Raw genomic sequence first — 15793 nt, 5'->3', positions numbered from 1 at the left:
GTTTCACTGCCAGTGTTCAGAACCTCTCATCCTTTTTCACTGTGTTCAACTAATAACTGGAAAATGGAAAAAAAAAAACCTGAAAAGATTATGTGAACTTTAATTATAACAGCAAATAGATTAAAATCCAGTTAGTCTTCTTGCTGAGCATTCCAGTGGGAAACAAAAAAAATGCAACAGCCTAAACTTGTGCTACTCATATTTGTATGAGTCAGGTCCTAACTACTTAGTATTGCATTAATGACATGGAAACAGCAGAAGAGAATCTCAGAGGGTGGGTATCCTTAGGACACAAAATATTATTAAAAAGTGATGAAAGAGAATAACTAAATGTGAAGTATACCTATTGACCAAAAAGCTATAAAGTTGTACAAAGTAGAAATTAAGGGAAATAACCAAGACTTAACACTCCAGTCATTTATTTCCCTTTTTAATGCAGAACAGAGGAAATATAACCTTTCCTCACTGTACTTTTCCAGATGTCATCAAACTCTTCAGATTTCATGTACCCTATCCTAAATCCTTTTGAGTTCTAGATCCTGTCACTATCTCCAACTCTTACTCCTTTTGTACCTAGATCATCATTCTGTTTCTTCCTCATACCCAATTCCTGCCTCATACTGTTCTCTTGACAACTCAGAAAAACACAAACTACAAACCACACAAATTTAAAATCACAACCTGTTTTGCAGTTATACGCTCTTTAAGATACATAGTAGTCACTGGATATCTGCTGCCTTTGCACCAGCTACATCTATAGCACAAATACAAATTAATTGCCCTTGATTGATGTGATTAACATGGAGTTAGTTGTACATGGATGAAAATACTGACATATTTTGGTGGGTAATGGTAATTAAGTAAGTCCTACACAGCAATACTGGAGATCAGTCTTTTCTAATAAATAATGCTTTAACTTAGAACTCCTTTTTGTACTATTATACACAATGCAGGTGTTAAGTACAGTTCATTGCACAGGTAAATTCTGACTTCAGCACAGCCTGAAGGGCTGGGGCATAAGATGCAGTACTGCTGATGCCACAACTATACCCCTTTGGGGAATGTCTTGGCAGACTTCCTCTGGAGCTACATACTTTTTTTCTATTGTCTACCATAAAGCTGTGTTACGGGTAGGTCATCAGACACATCCAGCTTTCCTCTGGTTTGCGAGATCCACAGATCTGTGCACAGGCATAATGATGGCCATATCTATCTAAACTTGAGGGTGTGAATTAGACATAATTAACTCCCCCTCATGTCTGGATAGATGACCTGTGTGCATGTCAATATTCTTTTTCCAAACTTGTCTAATCGGTAGCTTGATATGATTCCTGAAAGGGAATCTGTAATATTAGTCATCTGTTGACAGAATGGAGTCAGGCACAAAGAAGGTTGTCTGGCTGAAAAATGTGGATGTTGCAGTTAGTTTCTGAATGACAGGGAATAAGACCAATAGCATACGCTATGAAAACAAGCCCACTACTTCACTAATGTAATGTGAAATTTCACTTAGTCTATCGCTAGTTACATGACTTAAACACTTTGAAGCAAATTATTTGAATTTATTATGAAATTATAACATACTGCTTGTATTTTGCTACCAGAAATTTAGACAGAAACAAGACTTAATGACAAATATGCTACATGATACCTTCTGTCCCTGTCTCTACTTAAGGGAGGCTAAAGCAGAACACTAAACCGACAGGACCACAGACTGCATTTTGTTTCAAAAAATGCCCAGTATTTCTGTTCTGCAGAAAAAAAATAATAGAACAGTTTTCTTGTCTAGGGCACTGGATTAAAAAAGAAAATTGAGAAATTCCAGGTCACTATGGAAAGATTAAGAATCTGTTATTGAAATAGTGTCATTCTTTCCATTAGTATATATTAATAAATAAGTACTGCTCTGCAGTTTTAACATGACAAAATACTATGGAAAGCTTCCAGGTAACGAAATTCATGAATAACTGTAACAAAGACTTGTAAAATTGCTGCCAAGTGTTAATTTGTGCTTTGCAAGTAAATGTTCAAATATGGTACTGCAGGCCAATTGAATATATAAACCCTTATACAGACATCTTTTTTTCTTGAGTTATGGCTTGTTCATTGTAGCTAGCCATTTCAATAAAACTTCTGGAATTCCAAGTATTTTCAAATAACTTCTGAGGTATATAAAAGTACAATCTATTTTCACTTTTTTTTTTTAATAGACAATTAGACATTCAAAGGAGCATGTTATTTTTAACAGAACAGTTATCTTACAACCACAGCTCCCCATGACAGCCAGTGGAAGTTGTATCTTGAATAAGTAATAATTATGCACTTCTGGACTGGACTGTGAGAGCTTCCACAATTTTACTGATTTCCAGCCACAATGATAGTTTTCATTTTGCAGTTTATTACTGTACAGTACTGTGGATTTTATGTAAATGTTTTTTGCCAGAATTTTGAAGTCACATGATATTTACCCATAAGGAGTAGTACTGAAGTCAACAGTTTTATATAAGTGGAAAAAAAAAAAAAGGGGGAAAAAAAAAGCTGTTTCCAGAAGAATATTTTGAAATACTATAATTGTAAAATTAAGATTATGCAACACAGCAGAAAATAGATGCACACTACATGTCATTCTTTAAGCTTAATAGTTGATATTCATGCTCTGAGGTAAAATAACATTTAGCTAAAAGACTTACGTGAGAAAAAATTAAAATGCATTTTAATTGATGGTTAAATCAGTTAAACTGATGTTAGGGTTCAAAACAATATACAACAAAAAAGAATCTACTAGATTTCTAAAACAAAAGAAAAAGGTAGGTCTTGCTTCTTGCAAATGGCCATCAGCTTACGGAAAGTCAATCTGTAAGAGCAACGATGAATGAGCTGATGTGAATTAAGTGTTGCTATTTCAAGAAAGAGTCTTAGAAGTTGCTGCATACATGCAGAAATCCTCACATTGCTGAGTAAACTCAGTAAAGACTTTGCTTGATATTTCTATGCCCCTAAAACAATTTATGTTCCCTTTATGATAAGAACTACACTGTGATTTTATCAGTAATGTTACTTCAATGATACATTTTAAGGAGGGCTGCTTAGTTTTGGTCAACATTAATGGCAGGCTATCTGTGGCTGTTTATTAAAATATAAATGTCAAATCTTCCTTCTCAACATTTTTTCCCCATTCAAGCTAGGGTAGACTGAAAGATCTTCTCAACACCTCAATGATACATCTACTCAGAAAGTCCAGCTAACTGATCTGTTACTGGCAAATAGTACTGACTGAAGCCAGAGACAAGACAGTTTGGGATAGCAGGCTTTTCTATTTGTTACTAGGAAGAAGAATAGTAAACAGTGTGATGCCGGAAGAAACTCATTTGGATGGAACTGGGCATCAGATCAGAAGCTGATGAGACAGACTGATAGTAAGAAAAACCAGATGGATGAAAACAACCTACCTTAGCTCTATTTTAAACCCTGCTCTTGGTCCTCCAGGACACTTAATTCCATTAGCAGATAATTCCATTACATGTCAGTTTTAACACTTCCTGAGCTTTGATGCACTCAAATCCACTGCAGTGTAATGGTATGCACATTGATGATGTTGATGGATAAAATACTGCTGTTTCAGACATTAAGCACTCACTTGTCTGACTGCCTGTCAGTTGATGAAAATCATTGATGAAATCATTGATCAGCCAGTTCAATAAAATATGCGACCTGTATATACAAACCTTTCCTTGTTATAGTCTCCCTGCAATCTGTGTACCTATATAAGAAAACAATCCTCAGCATCACATCTTCCCCTGATTATAAAATGGGTCACACAGGAACCTGAATTTAACAGAATTATCATATTGTCTCAGTTCAGCCATGCTCTGTGTTGCTTCACCACGTGCCACAGAGCCTTCCTTGGCAATTTCTCCTTACTTGCTTTAGCAGCTATCCAACCTGTTTAAGCTTAGGCACATATGCACATTCTTTAAATGCCTGACATAATAGAACATGAATTACTGAAAAGGTAGAACAAGAATTCTGGTTGTAAAAATTAACACCTTTTTTTGTTCTGCAAGATGGTAATCAGAGTAGATTTTTGTTCATTTCCTTGCTTTTTGAAACAAGAGCTATGGATAAAAGAAATATGTTTATTTAAGAACAAGAGATATGAAGTCATAAGAAAAGTTACTAGAAAAACAATTGTACAAGGCATATGATTGAATCTATCATTAAAGGTTTTCCTTGGCTGTTTAGCATGTCAACCAATTTGTGAAATTAAGAGATTATGCTATACAGTCATTCCAACAAAGTTATTAGAAAGGGATATTCCCCATTTATCCTGCTGTTAAACACTGCAACATGGGGAGCAATAACAATAACATACAGGAAATTTTTTCTTGGTTTTAATCTTAAAATATTCTTTTTTGCTTATCTTCCGTCTCTTGCTCGTTGCTCTCAACAACCCTAGGACTGGACACCGCACGGTATGAGCTTGCAATACTTACACCTTTCCATTCCTTCGCAACCTGATTAATTTCTCTATTGTTTATTTATCTATTCCTTTTACTATATTCTCAAAGTAAGACTTTTATGGCACCCTTCTTCCAACATGGCACTGTAGCACTACAATCATATCAATGGGACAGGGTACTTTCAAGATTCACATTGCTTAATTTTGCTCAGAATCTACAAATGTTGTGTTGAGGTAGTCAGCACCAAAAGTGTACAACTTCCACCTCAAAGATCATTATATTTCAGGAAACCTCATTAAGCCACTCTTATTTATATATTTATAAATATAATTACATGCAGCCTAATCTCAGAAACTTGCATCAGTACAGTTAATACATGGACGTAGCTTTTTGTAGGCTCAAGATCTTTGAAGCCCAAAACATTTAATGTGCTAAATGTGTATCCTGAAAGGATGAGTATGAAGATTATAAACATATATAAACAAATTATAAACATAACAAATCATCAGCTTTATTAAAGTCAAGCTCCTAAAAACCTCAGGGAAAAATCATAAACATATGCATACTCATATGCATACACAGCACGATACTGGGCTACAAAATTTTGAGATCCACTTCTGGGTCCTTCCTGCATAAACAGAAATAGCAATTTACATAAACTCAGAGTTTCTTCCTAAGTGACATTAACCATGTGCACTGTTTTTGTATTAAGTAGAGAATAACTGCTGTCTTTGCTTTAAACATCTAATTTTCTGGGATGACTTGTCTTCTACAGGTTTGTGTTTCTTTTATTTGACTGCAAAGATCAACCTAGGTTGGATTCTGATGTGGCAAGCAGAATGAGATTACATCTGCCCATACTGTCAAAAAAGACTGCTGTCCAAGAAAACTATTGTCCAGACAGTCTTGTCAAAACGTAGTGCCAAATGCACAACTGCCACCAGTGAGAATGTCAAATTCACATCTATGCAAGAAATGGCATCATAATGTGTACCACTCCCCGAAAACCCTGCCCTAACAAATATTATTTGGGTTAGAATGTCTATCATGGAAGGGTCTGATTCACTGTCCATGTAAATCTACTCAGCATGTTTAAGAGCACACTTACTTTATAGTCCTTAACTTTGCCATCATGCACTAGCCACTCTGCAAATAGGTCATTTTTAAATACTTTTTTAGCATCCCAAATGAAGGTGTAACTAAAACCCACTTAAATCTGCACTGAACAGAAAATGAGTAAAATTTCTTCCTCTGTACTTTTATGCTTTTACAGTCAATCCAATGCTTTAAAGATGTTTATAAGACAGTTTAAAACCAAAATGAGAACAAAATAACCCTCTTTGTGATAACCCCCTTTTTGAACAGAATCCTTTTCTTCAGGCTTGTTAAGCTGCTTCCAAATCCTCAGCTAACCACTACACCTGCTTGTTTTGCTTTCATTAGTATTTGGTGAATTTCACCCCTTTCCACACATGTAATACCTGTATGAGAATCTTTGACTGCTATAATTCAGTTTAATTACAGTGTCTCGCCAAACGTGACGGCTTTAGCTTTCGCTACCTGTTTCCACGAACTTCCCCATCCCACTGACAGCACACTTGCCACTCATGAAGCAGAACCAAATGAACACAAACTATCAGGGAAACTGCATCAGGGAAGAGGCTACTTCCAGCTGTAACAGCCACCTGATGCAGACCAGCACGTATCTGTACAGTTGCTAGCACAAGCAGAAAGGAAAACATGAGTAGGCTGGAAGAAGGAATCAGAAACAAATGGCCTGCGTGAAGGAAACAACTCTTCCAACAGCAGCCAACCCAACGCAGGTGATTCTCACTGCAGCCTTTCCCTCTGTATGCATGTGTAGACCCACCTATTCTGTGCCAATGTGCAATTCATTAATCTCATTTCTTTGCCTGTCAACTACCTTCTCCCTCAGCAATCTTTCAACTCAGTTTCATCACTCCTCAGACAAAATTCTGTCTGCTCTAATAGAAGAGAATTTTGTCATCTGTTCTCTACCACGCTTATCCTTTTGCCATACTTTCTCCTATGCCTCTGCACTACTTCTTGGAAACACGGAGATCTCAAAGAGCAAGAGTTGACCAAGATCCTTGGAGCAACAAGAACAAGAAGCTTGTTCTTCTTCATCTTGTTTGTTCTTGCTCCATCTTCAGAGGATGAAGCAATGTAACTGGAAGAGAGGAGACTGAGATGAGATCTTAAGCAGAAGTTCTTCCTTGTGAGGGCAGTGAGGCCCTGGCAGTGTTCAAGCCCAGGCTGGAAGGAGCTTGGAGCAACCCGGTCTAGTGGAAGATGTTTCTGCCCATGGCACGGGATTGGAACTGTATGAGTTTTAAGTTTCCTTCCAATCCAAATCATTCTGTGATTCTATAATAATAATAATTGACTGTTTTACTCACATAACCCTGTCTTAACTCCTAGTTCTTCTTTTTGTATCTGTTCAAGAAAGGTCTAGCCACCTGCAAAGCCTCTTGGCCTTCTCAGACAGAAAAGCACTCAAGTAAAGCTACCCTAGATACACACCTGGTACCAATATCGTGCTCATAATGCTGCAGCCTGAGACAAAGGTGTTGTGTTTCCCTTCCAGAGCAACATCTGTTCTGCTCCCTGATCTTCTTGCTACAGAAATGCGCTGGTAGTTGCATTTATAGTTGCTATGGTTGCTATTCAGTGGTATGCACTGCTGGTTTCCCTGTAGTAGACTTCTCAACTCTGTTAAGTTAGGAGTTGCCTCTGCTAATTGAGCGTGAACTAAGCCTACTTCCTTGGGTGACTCTGTGGACTTTTCCATGGCAGTAATAACAGCAACCTCTGAAACTACACTGTGAAATTGCATGTCCCAGCTCCAAAGTACTGGAGCAGAAAGGTTTCTCAGTAGCACAGCTTTGAGAATCAAAAGGGGGAGCAACACACCTTTTTTTCTTAACCTCTTTCTAAGAAACAGTGAAAGAGTTTGAGCTCAGTTCAGCCTGAGGCAGATGCCTGGCTGGAAAACTTCTGTCTCAAAGTTCAAGTGAGAGGTGATAAGCAGCCAAAAGAAAATGTGTGTGATGTAAAGCAACAGCTAGCTTAGGGGACAGTACAGAGTCAGAGAATGGTTTGGGTTGGAAAGGACTTCGAGGTCATCTAGTTCCAAGTCCCGCAAAACAGGCAGGGACACCTTCCACTAGACCAGGTTGCTTCAAGCCCCATTCAACCTGGCCTTGAACACCGCCAGGGATGGAGCATTCACAACTCCCTGGGCAACCCATTCTAGTGCTTCACCGCCCTCATAGTAAAGAATTTCTTCCTTATATCTGACCTAAATCTCCCCTGTTTAAGTTTGAACCCATTGCCCCTTGTCTTACCACTACAGTCCCTGATGAAGAGTCCCTCTCCGGCATCACTGTAGGCCCTTGTATCTGTAGTCTGGGGTGAATTTTGCATACTGAGGGCAAAAATCACTCTCTAAAACAATGCAGACTATGGAAAAATGCACACGTATGAGTTTCTCAGTTTCCAGCACTGCAGGCTAGTCTCAACCTCCTAGCACCCTTTTTGTCTAATCCTGAAGTGAGTGATTTTGCCAAAATTAGTTATTTTTATGATATATGGACAAACATTCACTAAAGGATAGACTGAAGATACTAATTAATTTCCACTTCCTTTAATCTTTGACCCAAGCAAGAGTTCTGCTTTTAAATATGACAGCCTACTGCGATAGCCTTCAGTGCCAAACAGCATATACATGTATTTTTATTGCATAATCCTAATTTCCACCAGAATAGTTCAATATAACCTTTATATAATGTTCTGATATTGTCTATACTTTGCTTGGAATATATGGGAAAGCAATTAACAAGTTAGCTTCAGGAATTGAAAAACAGAATATACATTTCAAGAAGAAAATGAAAAGGAATTGTTACAGATGCATAAACCAAGTTAAGCAAGACAGTCAATCACTGTTATAAACCCTGGGGCAATGGCAAATCCTTTCCCTTAGAATAATATGGAAAGACACTTTTCCTCTTAGAAATATGTGAAACAGAATAGCTTTGTGTACCACAGCAAAATTATTGTGCCCCAAAAGATAGCTGAGAGCATCCTGTCACAAAACTGCACCACTTTGGATGCTGCTGTACAGCAGGCAACAAATTGAAGACTTTGAGACTGGACTCAATGCAGCTTTCAGGTTCTGAGGTTGACAGAGTAAGCAGATTAAATATCTCATGAATGCTTTGGAAAGTTTAATTTCAATAAACTAGGTAGATTTTTTTTTTTCCTTTCTGATACTCATCAAAGCAGTTACAATTTCACTTTTTTCAATCTGTAGAAGGCCAATAGGGCATTATTTTCAGGAAGAGATACACTTTGAGAAATCCAATTTCATATCTACAATCAGTTAAGTATTCTTAAGGCAAACATAATACAGTTAGTATATAAGGATAATTCCTATGTAAATATTAATCTCAGTAAGACAATGCAGCTGCCTGTACATGTACAGACTGTGCCACAAGGTTGTTGTACGGATTACTTTTCACTAATGTCTTTGAAGAAGAAATTCCTGTATATTGAGTCTCTTCAACAACTAAATTTCATTAAAACAATATTAAATTCAAACTGTAAAAGAGCTTTTATTTTCCTGAAAGTCTGTATTTTATACAGATGGAATACGAAGACACAAATGCCAGTTACCTAAAATACTAGGCTTAAAAAAACCCCACCAGTGACAAAGGCAAGAAATGGCTTCAGTTAACGATGATATCAAAGGGCAGGTATTTATTATTTCTGTCAAACTCACAGTGTAAAGGTAATGAACAAAGTGACACATTATGCTGTACTCTGTCTCATCATGTCTCAGAAGAATTATTCTCTGATATCTTTAGAAATTGTTCCAGACTTCTTGAGGAAAGCAGATGGAGTACATAAAATCATGGGGAAACATTTCTGAAGATCCTAAGATTCAAAAAGCAGGACATCCAACAAGAAGTTGACAGATCAAACTTTAAACCAATTTGCAACTAAGCAACTTCCTCCTAGTTCCATAATCGGCTTCAGAAGACTCACACCACATGTGTAGATGGGGTAAGAAACATGGAAACAAGTCTTCAAGACAGTTGTCCAGAGATTTTCCTAGCTTGCTTTAACAGGTTGCTTGAGCTTCTGGTAAAACCACTTGACTGATCGGAAACTCAAAATAAATGGATAGGCAGAAATGGCTCAAAAGTGAGTGTTTAGATGTCTATGACAGCATAAAATCATATGTATTTAACTGGAATGGAAAAAGAGATCTAGATCAATGCTTATGCAGAAGTAGCTTCCTTATCGAAACTTTAAGGACCATTTGAAAAACTCCTTGGTTTAACTCCAGATAAAAAGCATGCAAAAAATAAGCATGCCTTGTCCTGTATGAAATATGATTAATGAGTTATAATTACAATTCATTCCACTAAAGGGTTCTGAAAATGAAGGAACCCCCATGTAATATCATTTCTATAGAGAAATATTCAAAGTGCATTTACTATTTCACGATAATTCATCCTCAACCTAGTGGTTATAATGGTAAGAGCAAAATTTTAGTAACTTTACTTCTGAGGTTACTCACAGAAGGCACTGGTAGAGAAGCTAGACTTTATCTCAAAGAGCAGAGCATGGGAAATAGTATTGTTTTACCAGTTGAATAGAAAAAGAAATTCTAGTTTTGATCCTGATCACAGGTCAATTAGAAGTTTATAATGTTCATAAAAAATTCAAATTGCGTTTATGACCTTCATAAAATTAATGTATCAGCTGCAGTTTATTCTACCTATTATTCTACCTATTGGCTAGGGATGTTAAAGATAACAGGAAGGGATCCTATAGGTACATTGCAAATAAAAGACAGACGAGGGACAATATGGGCCCTCTCTGGAAGATATCAGAAGAACTGGCTACACAGGATTTGGAGAAGGCTGAGGTTCTGAATGACTTCTTTGCCTCGGCCTTCAAAGAGCCTGGCAAAGGCTCTGACCAAACCACCCAAGTCTTGGAAGGAAGACGCAGGGACTGTGAGAACGAAGACCTTGGGTCCACTGTAGGAGAGGATCTGGTTTGAGACCATCTTAAGAACCTGAACGCACACAGGTCAATGGGACCTGATGAAATACATATGCGGGTTCTGAAGAAGCTGGCAAATTAAGTTGCTAAGCCACTGGCCATCATATTTGAAAAATCATGGCAGTCAGGTGAAGTTCCCGATGATTGGAAAAAGGGAAATATAACCCCCATTGTCAAGAAGGGGAAAATGGATGACCCGGGGAATTACAGACCAGTCAGTCTCACCTCTGTGCCTGGCAAAAGCTTGGAGCAGATTCTCCTGGAAGGCATGCTAAGGCACATGAAAAACAACAAGGTGCTTGGTGACAGCCAGAATGGCTTCACTAAGGGGAAATACTGCCTGACCTATTTGGTGGCCTTCTATGATGGGGCTATGGAACTGATGGACAGGGGTAGAGCAGTTGACGTCACCTACCTGGACTTGTGCAAAGCATCTGACACTGTCCTGCATGACATCCTTGTCTCTAAATTGAAAAGACATCAATTTGATAGGTGGACCACTCGGTGGATAAAGAACTGGTTGGATGGTTGTACACAAAGAGTTGTGGCCAATGGCTCAATGTCCGGCTGGAGACCAGTAACGAGTGGTGTCCCTCAGGGATCGATGTTGGGAACGGTCTTGTTTAACACCTTTGTTGCTGACATGGACAGTGGGATTGAGTGCGCCCTCAGCAAGTTTGCTGATGACACCAAGCTGTGTGGTTCAGTTGATACACTGGAGGGAAGGAATGCCATCCAGAGGGACCTTGACACGCTTGTGAGGTGGGCTGATATGACATTCAACAAAGCAAAGTGCAAGGTCCTACACCTGGGTCGGAGCAATCCCAGGCACATCTACAGGTTGGGCAGAGAAGAGATTCAGAGCAGCCCTGCAGAGAAGGACTTGGGGGTGTTGGGTGATGAGAAAATGAACATGAGCCAGCTTCAATGCATGCTTGCAGCCCAGAAAGCCAACCATATCCTGGGCTGCATCAAAACAAGCGTGACCAGCAGGTCGAACGAGGTGATCCTGCCCTTCTACTCTGCTCCTGTGAGACTTCACCTGGAGTATTGTGTGCAGTTCTGGAGTCCTCAACATAAAAAGGACATGGAACTGGAGGAACAAGTCCAGAGAAGGGCCACAAGGATGAGCAGGGGACTGGAGCACCTCCCCTATGAAGATAGGCTGAGAAAGTTGGGACTGTTCAGCCTGGAGAAATGTGTGTGGAGACCTCATAGCAGCTTTCCAGTATCTGAATGGGGCTATAGGGATGCTGGAGAGGGACTCTTTGTTAGGGACCATAGTGACAGGACAAGGGGTAATGGGTTAAAACTTAAATGGAGGAAGTTTAGATTGAATATAAGGAAGAAATTCTTTACTGTGAGGGTGGTGAGGCACTGGAATGGGTTTCCTAGGGAAGTTGTGAATGCTCCATCCCTGGCAGTGCTCAAGGCCAGGTCGGACAGAGCCTTGGGTGACATGTTTAAGTGTGAGGTGTCCCTGCCCATGGCAAGGGGGTTGGAACTAGATGATCTTAAAGTCCTTTCCAACCCTAAGTATTATTCTATGATTCTACCTTATATTGTTTGATACGTATTATTTGGAAAATTACTACATTGCCCTCCAATTAATCTTCTCATTCCCACTCCACAACTGTTACACTAAATGCAGTTTCTTATCTCAAAGTGTTTAGAAGACAATCATGATGTACTTCTAATGATTTTGTATGCTAAGATTTGTCTTTTGGGCCTCGCATCTGAAAGCGTGTGCACACCTCCTCCCCAACACTACCAGATAAGCACTAGAATAAGGAGGTTATTTATCCTCCACTAAGATAAATGTCACAAACTGGAGGAAGTCTGCTGCTTTTTTTGGAAAAGAGCAAAATCTGGTAGCTGATAGAACTTGCTTTCTGCCTATACAAGGCACATCCCACTGAAATTACTGTGAAAGGCTCTATTTAACTGCACGGGACTTTGGATGCAGTTTCTATCTATTTCTCAGCACCTCTGCATCTCTCAAATGGTGTGACTGTCCTTCCACTCTGAGGAAGAAGTATCTGTTTTAAGCAGAACCCACAGCTTTGTGAATATCAGTACAAGCTGAGAGAACAGTTGCATTGAAACAATCCCATAAGAATGCACTAACCTGCAACTCTCAAAACAACATCTGGTCACATCTTACGGCAAAATCAATAGGAAGTATAAATTATAAAGCATCTGAAAAGACGGTATCACTGTTAAATTTTAAAATATAAATTAATGTTGGGTAAAGAACAACTGCACTTTATTAAAAGATTTTCCTCTGGAAGGGCTAGAGCATTAGTATCTTTATAACAAAGACTATAAAAATAACTTCATTTTTACATGCATGCCCTTCATCACTAAATCCAAAACTTTTTTTTTGCACTCTTAATGCAACAATCTGGTTTTGATTTCGACTCCTCCAGGAGCAAGGTACGGCACTTTACTGTTAATATTTATATTGTGCTTCTGGGCTGCACTTTCACTGCAGCTAATTTAAGCTCCAATCTAACAAATGTGCTTAAACACATGCTCATGAAGACAATAGATGTACTGAAAAAAACAGATGTATTATGCTCAGACTATTCAAATACTAACTAGGTACTTCACTGCTTTGCTGAGGAAGACATAAAATAAGCTATGTGCAGAGAATTACTGTTTCATTTTATGGAATTTCTAAGAAATGGTGTCTGTACTTCCATGCAGATCATTTTGATCACAGTCACATTTCATGCAACTGTAGAGCTAGGTTATGCGCTATTAATACCCCGCAGAAGATCCAAAGTTTGCTGCTTAAGGCAGAGGCTAGAATTGTTTTCCCAAAGGTGGAAAGTTCCATTTTAATAGGAAAAAAAAAAAGAAAAAAAAAGAAAAAAAAAAAAAAGTTATGTGCCTGAAGATGTTTCGTCAAATTAATTCCTGCAAAAAGCTTTAGATTAATCAAAACTGTTCCCAAGAAAATAATTGTTTCAAAACTAATTCCCAAAGAATCTAATCACGTGAAGTATCAACGTCCCAAAAACAGATTAAATAACAGAAAGTATTACAGTTACATTAATTCACTTGCTTTTGTGGGTATTTAGTCATGTTTCCTTGTACCATAATTTCTGAGCATTTGAGATTTATCCTCACAAATATTTACAAATACTTGTTTGGTCTCGTATTCTAAATCTACCATGTACCATTTATGTCAAAGGCATTTGTTCATCTGTACAAATCAAAGAACAAAAATATTCTGGTGCTGTATGTTTTTGTACTTCTAGCTGCTGCTTTGTCTGTGTGGCAATATCTATCTATCTGCATTGCTGTATCAGTTGAACTCCCAAATGTATATTCCTAATGCAAACAGCATCCTTTCATGGAATACCTAAGATGAAAATATCACCAGTTGTTCCATTAAGAGCTTCCACACAGAAAGTTACACTGCATAAATAATTGTGGCACAATTTCAGATACCAATGTAAAGAATATGAGAATGATTCGTGTCAAGAACTTAGAAATCGTTGTTACCAATGCATCTGTGACCGGTGCACCATGTGTGGAATGTATAAAAATGACCTTGATTATAATAAATGTTGCTGTCAATGTAATGATGGGAAAGAAGAAGAAACATGGGAATAAGCTAGTCCCCTCTTTAATCATTTAGACTATTAAAACAACAAGGAACGCTTTTAGCTTTGTTTAGCTGCTTGAATGCTTTAAGGGGGGTAGGTAACGAAGGAGACACATCCTGTTAAATATACGGGTCTAAGATTGTGGTTAAGCTTGTGATAAACATCTTTCTGTTAATGTATTACCGAGAAGTTTCACTATGTTTCTTTACCTGGAGAGAAGACCCCAGCAACGGGACAGAAACAAATGAAAAGGAGCCACATCAAGTTTCTGGCAAAGACGACAACAGGATTGGCTGAAACTCAGAACCAGGAACTGAAACCCTGGACCGAGAAGTATAAGAGACTGTACTCCAAAACCCCGGTGTTGGCGGAGCTTATTTATGGCGCTGCTTGCTTATTGCCTCTTGATATTAATCAATTGTAATAAAATGATTAAATCAGATCATGGCCAAGGCTAAATTTTTATAACATCAACAAACCCTGAAACACTAAAATCCATGTCAGAAAAAGTAATGAAATGAGGTGCAGCTCATTCAAACAACCACAAATAAGTAAATTACTTGAGTTTGAAATATATCTGTTCATGTATTGGGGGAAAGTATTTTAAAAAATACTGCTGTTAAAATATGTCATTGATAGTAGGTGAATTCAAGGAAAGGGTGAACATTTAGGAATATTCTGTGATGAAGCAAAGCTCAAAAGACATTCATCATAAACTACTGGTTGAACTTTGCTGAACACAAGAATTATGCTGAGAAGTAAAGTAGTGACACTAGAGCAGAGTCAAACAAAGCAGTCAGAAGTGACTAAACCCAATACATTTAAATGAATAGAAGAGCAAACAAACAATGTCATCTGGCACTCCAAAAGGCAACGGCTTCTGAGGAACTGAATATAGAAGCTGTAGGCTTTTGTAAAACTGCTGAAATTTCAGCTGGTAACAGAAATCTGTAGGGAAGCCCATGTGGTTAGTTTATAAATTCCACTTCCCTCCTTTTATAAATTTTCAGCTGATGTATCTGGTTAGCTTGGTCAGCTCACAGTTATAAGCTTTCACAAAAATGGCAATGACATTCAAAATGCAAAGAGGAAGGCCACATCTTCATGAGATACTTCACTGGTTGCGACAGGAATGATGGTTTTACAATGTACAACCACAGCAAGATTGTCTTGAACATTACGGCAATGTATTCATATATGCCTCTAATCTCTACATAATTTGTATACTTAGACCAATTCCATAAAAGGAAAAAGGGGTGCCTTTTTACTTTCCTATGTAAAAAAAAATTCCTTTTGCAACTGACATTTCTGTTGAACAGCTGCAATAGGCTTCTTTTAAGCTATTTTCCATGAAAATTTAAAGACTGACAGATCTCTCAAGAAACGGATAGTTGAAGGCTAATGATTAATAATTAAATATATATTCCTCAAAAGGTGTGTTAGTATTCTACAGTTCTTTCCCAAACTCTTCCTTTCACTGTTTCACAGTGTTTTTTCTCATCTCAGTCATGCTTTCTGCCTATTCTACTACAGTCTTTGTGTTAAAAGCTCCCTTTTGCTTCTTTCTCTGTTCAGTGACAGTCTTAGCCATTCTCTCTCCCTTACATTTGGCTTCGTTCT

At 38.1% G+C, this 15793-nt stretch overlaps 1 protein-coding gene across 1 annotated transcript in view; it reads right to left on the bottom strand.

Moving 5' to 3' along the window:
* The window catches only part of EDIL3 (EGF like repeats and discoidin domains 3), a gene marked incomplete at its 5' end in the record, with an annotated part of 188367 nt that overhangs the window by 146013 nt on the left and 26561 nt on the right, over positions 1-15793 (bottom strand). The gene's annotated exons all lie outside the window — the stretch shown is intronic.

Source organism: Pezoporus wallicus, unplaced genomic scaffold, assembly GCF_028554395.1.
Source record: "Pezoporus wallicus isolate ANWC-B61680 ecotype Strahan unplaced genomic scaffold, APGP_CSIRO_Pwel_v1 contig_4485, whole genome shotgun sequence".
Lineage (NCBI taxonomy): Eukaryota > Metazoa > Chordata > Aves > Psittaciformes > Psittacidae > Pezoporus > Pezoporus wallicus.
The sequence above is the reverse complement of the archived record's forward strand: the minus strand, read 5'-3'. Positions and strand labels throughout refer to the sequence as shown.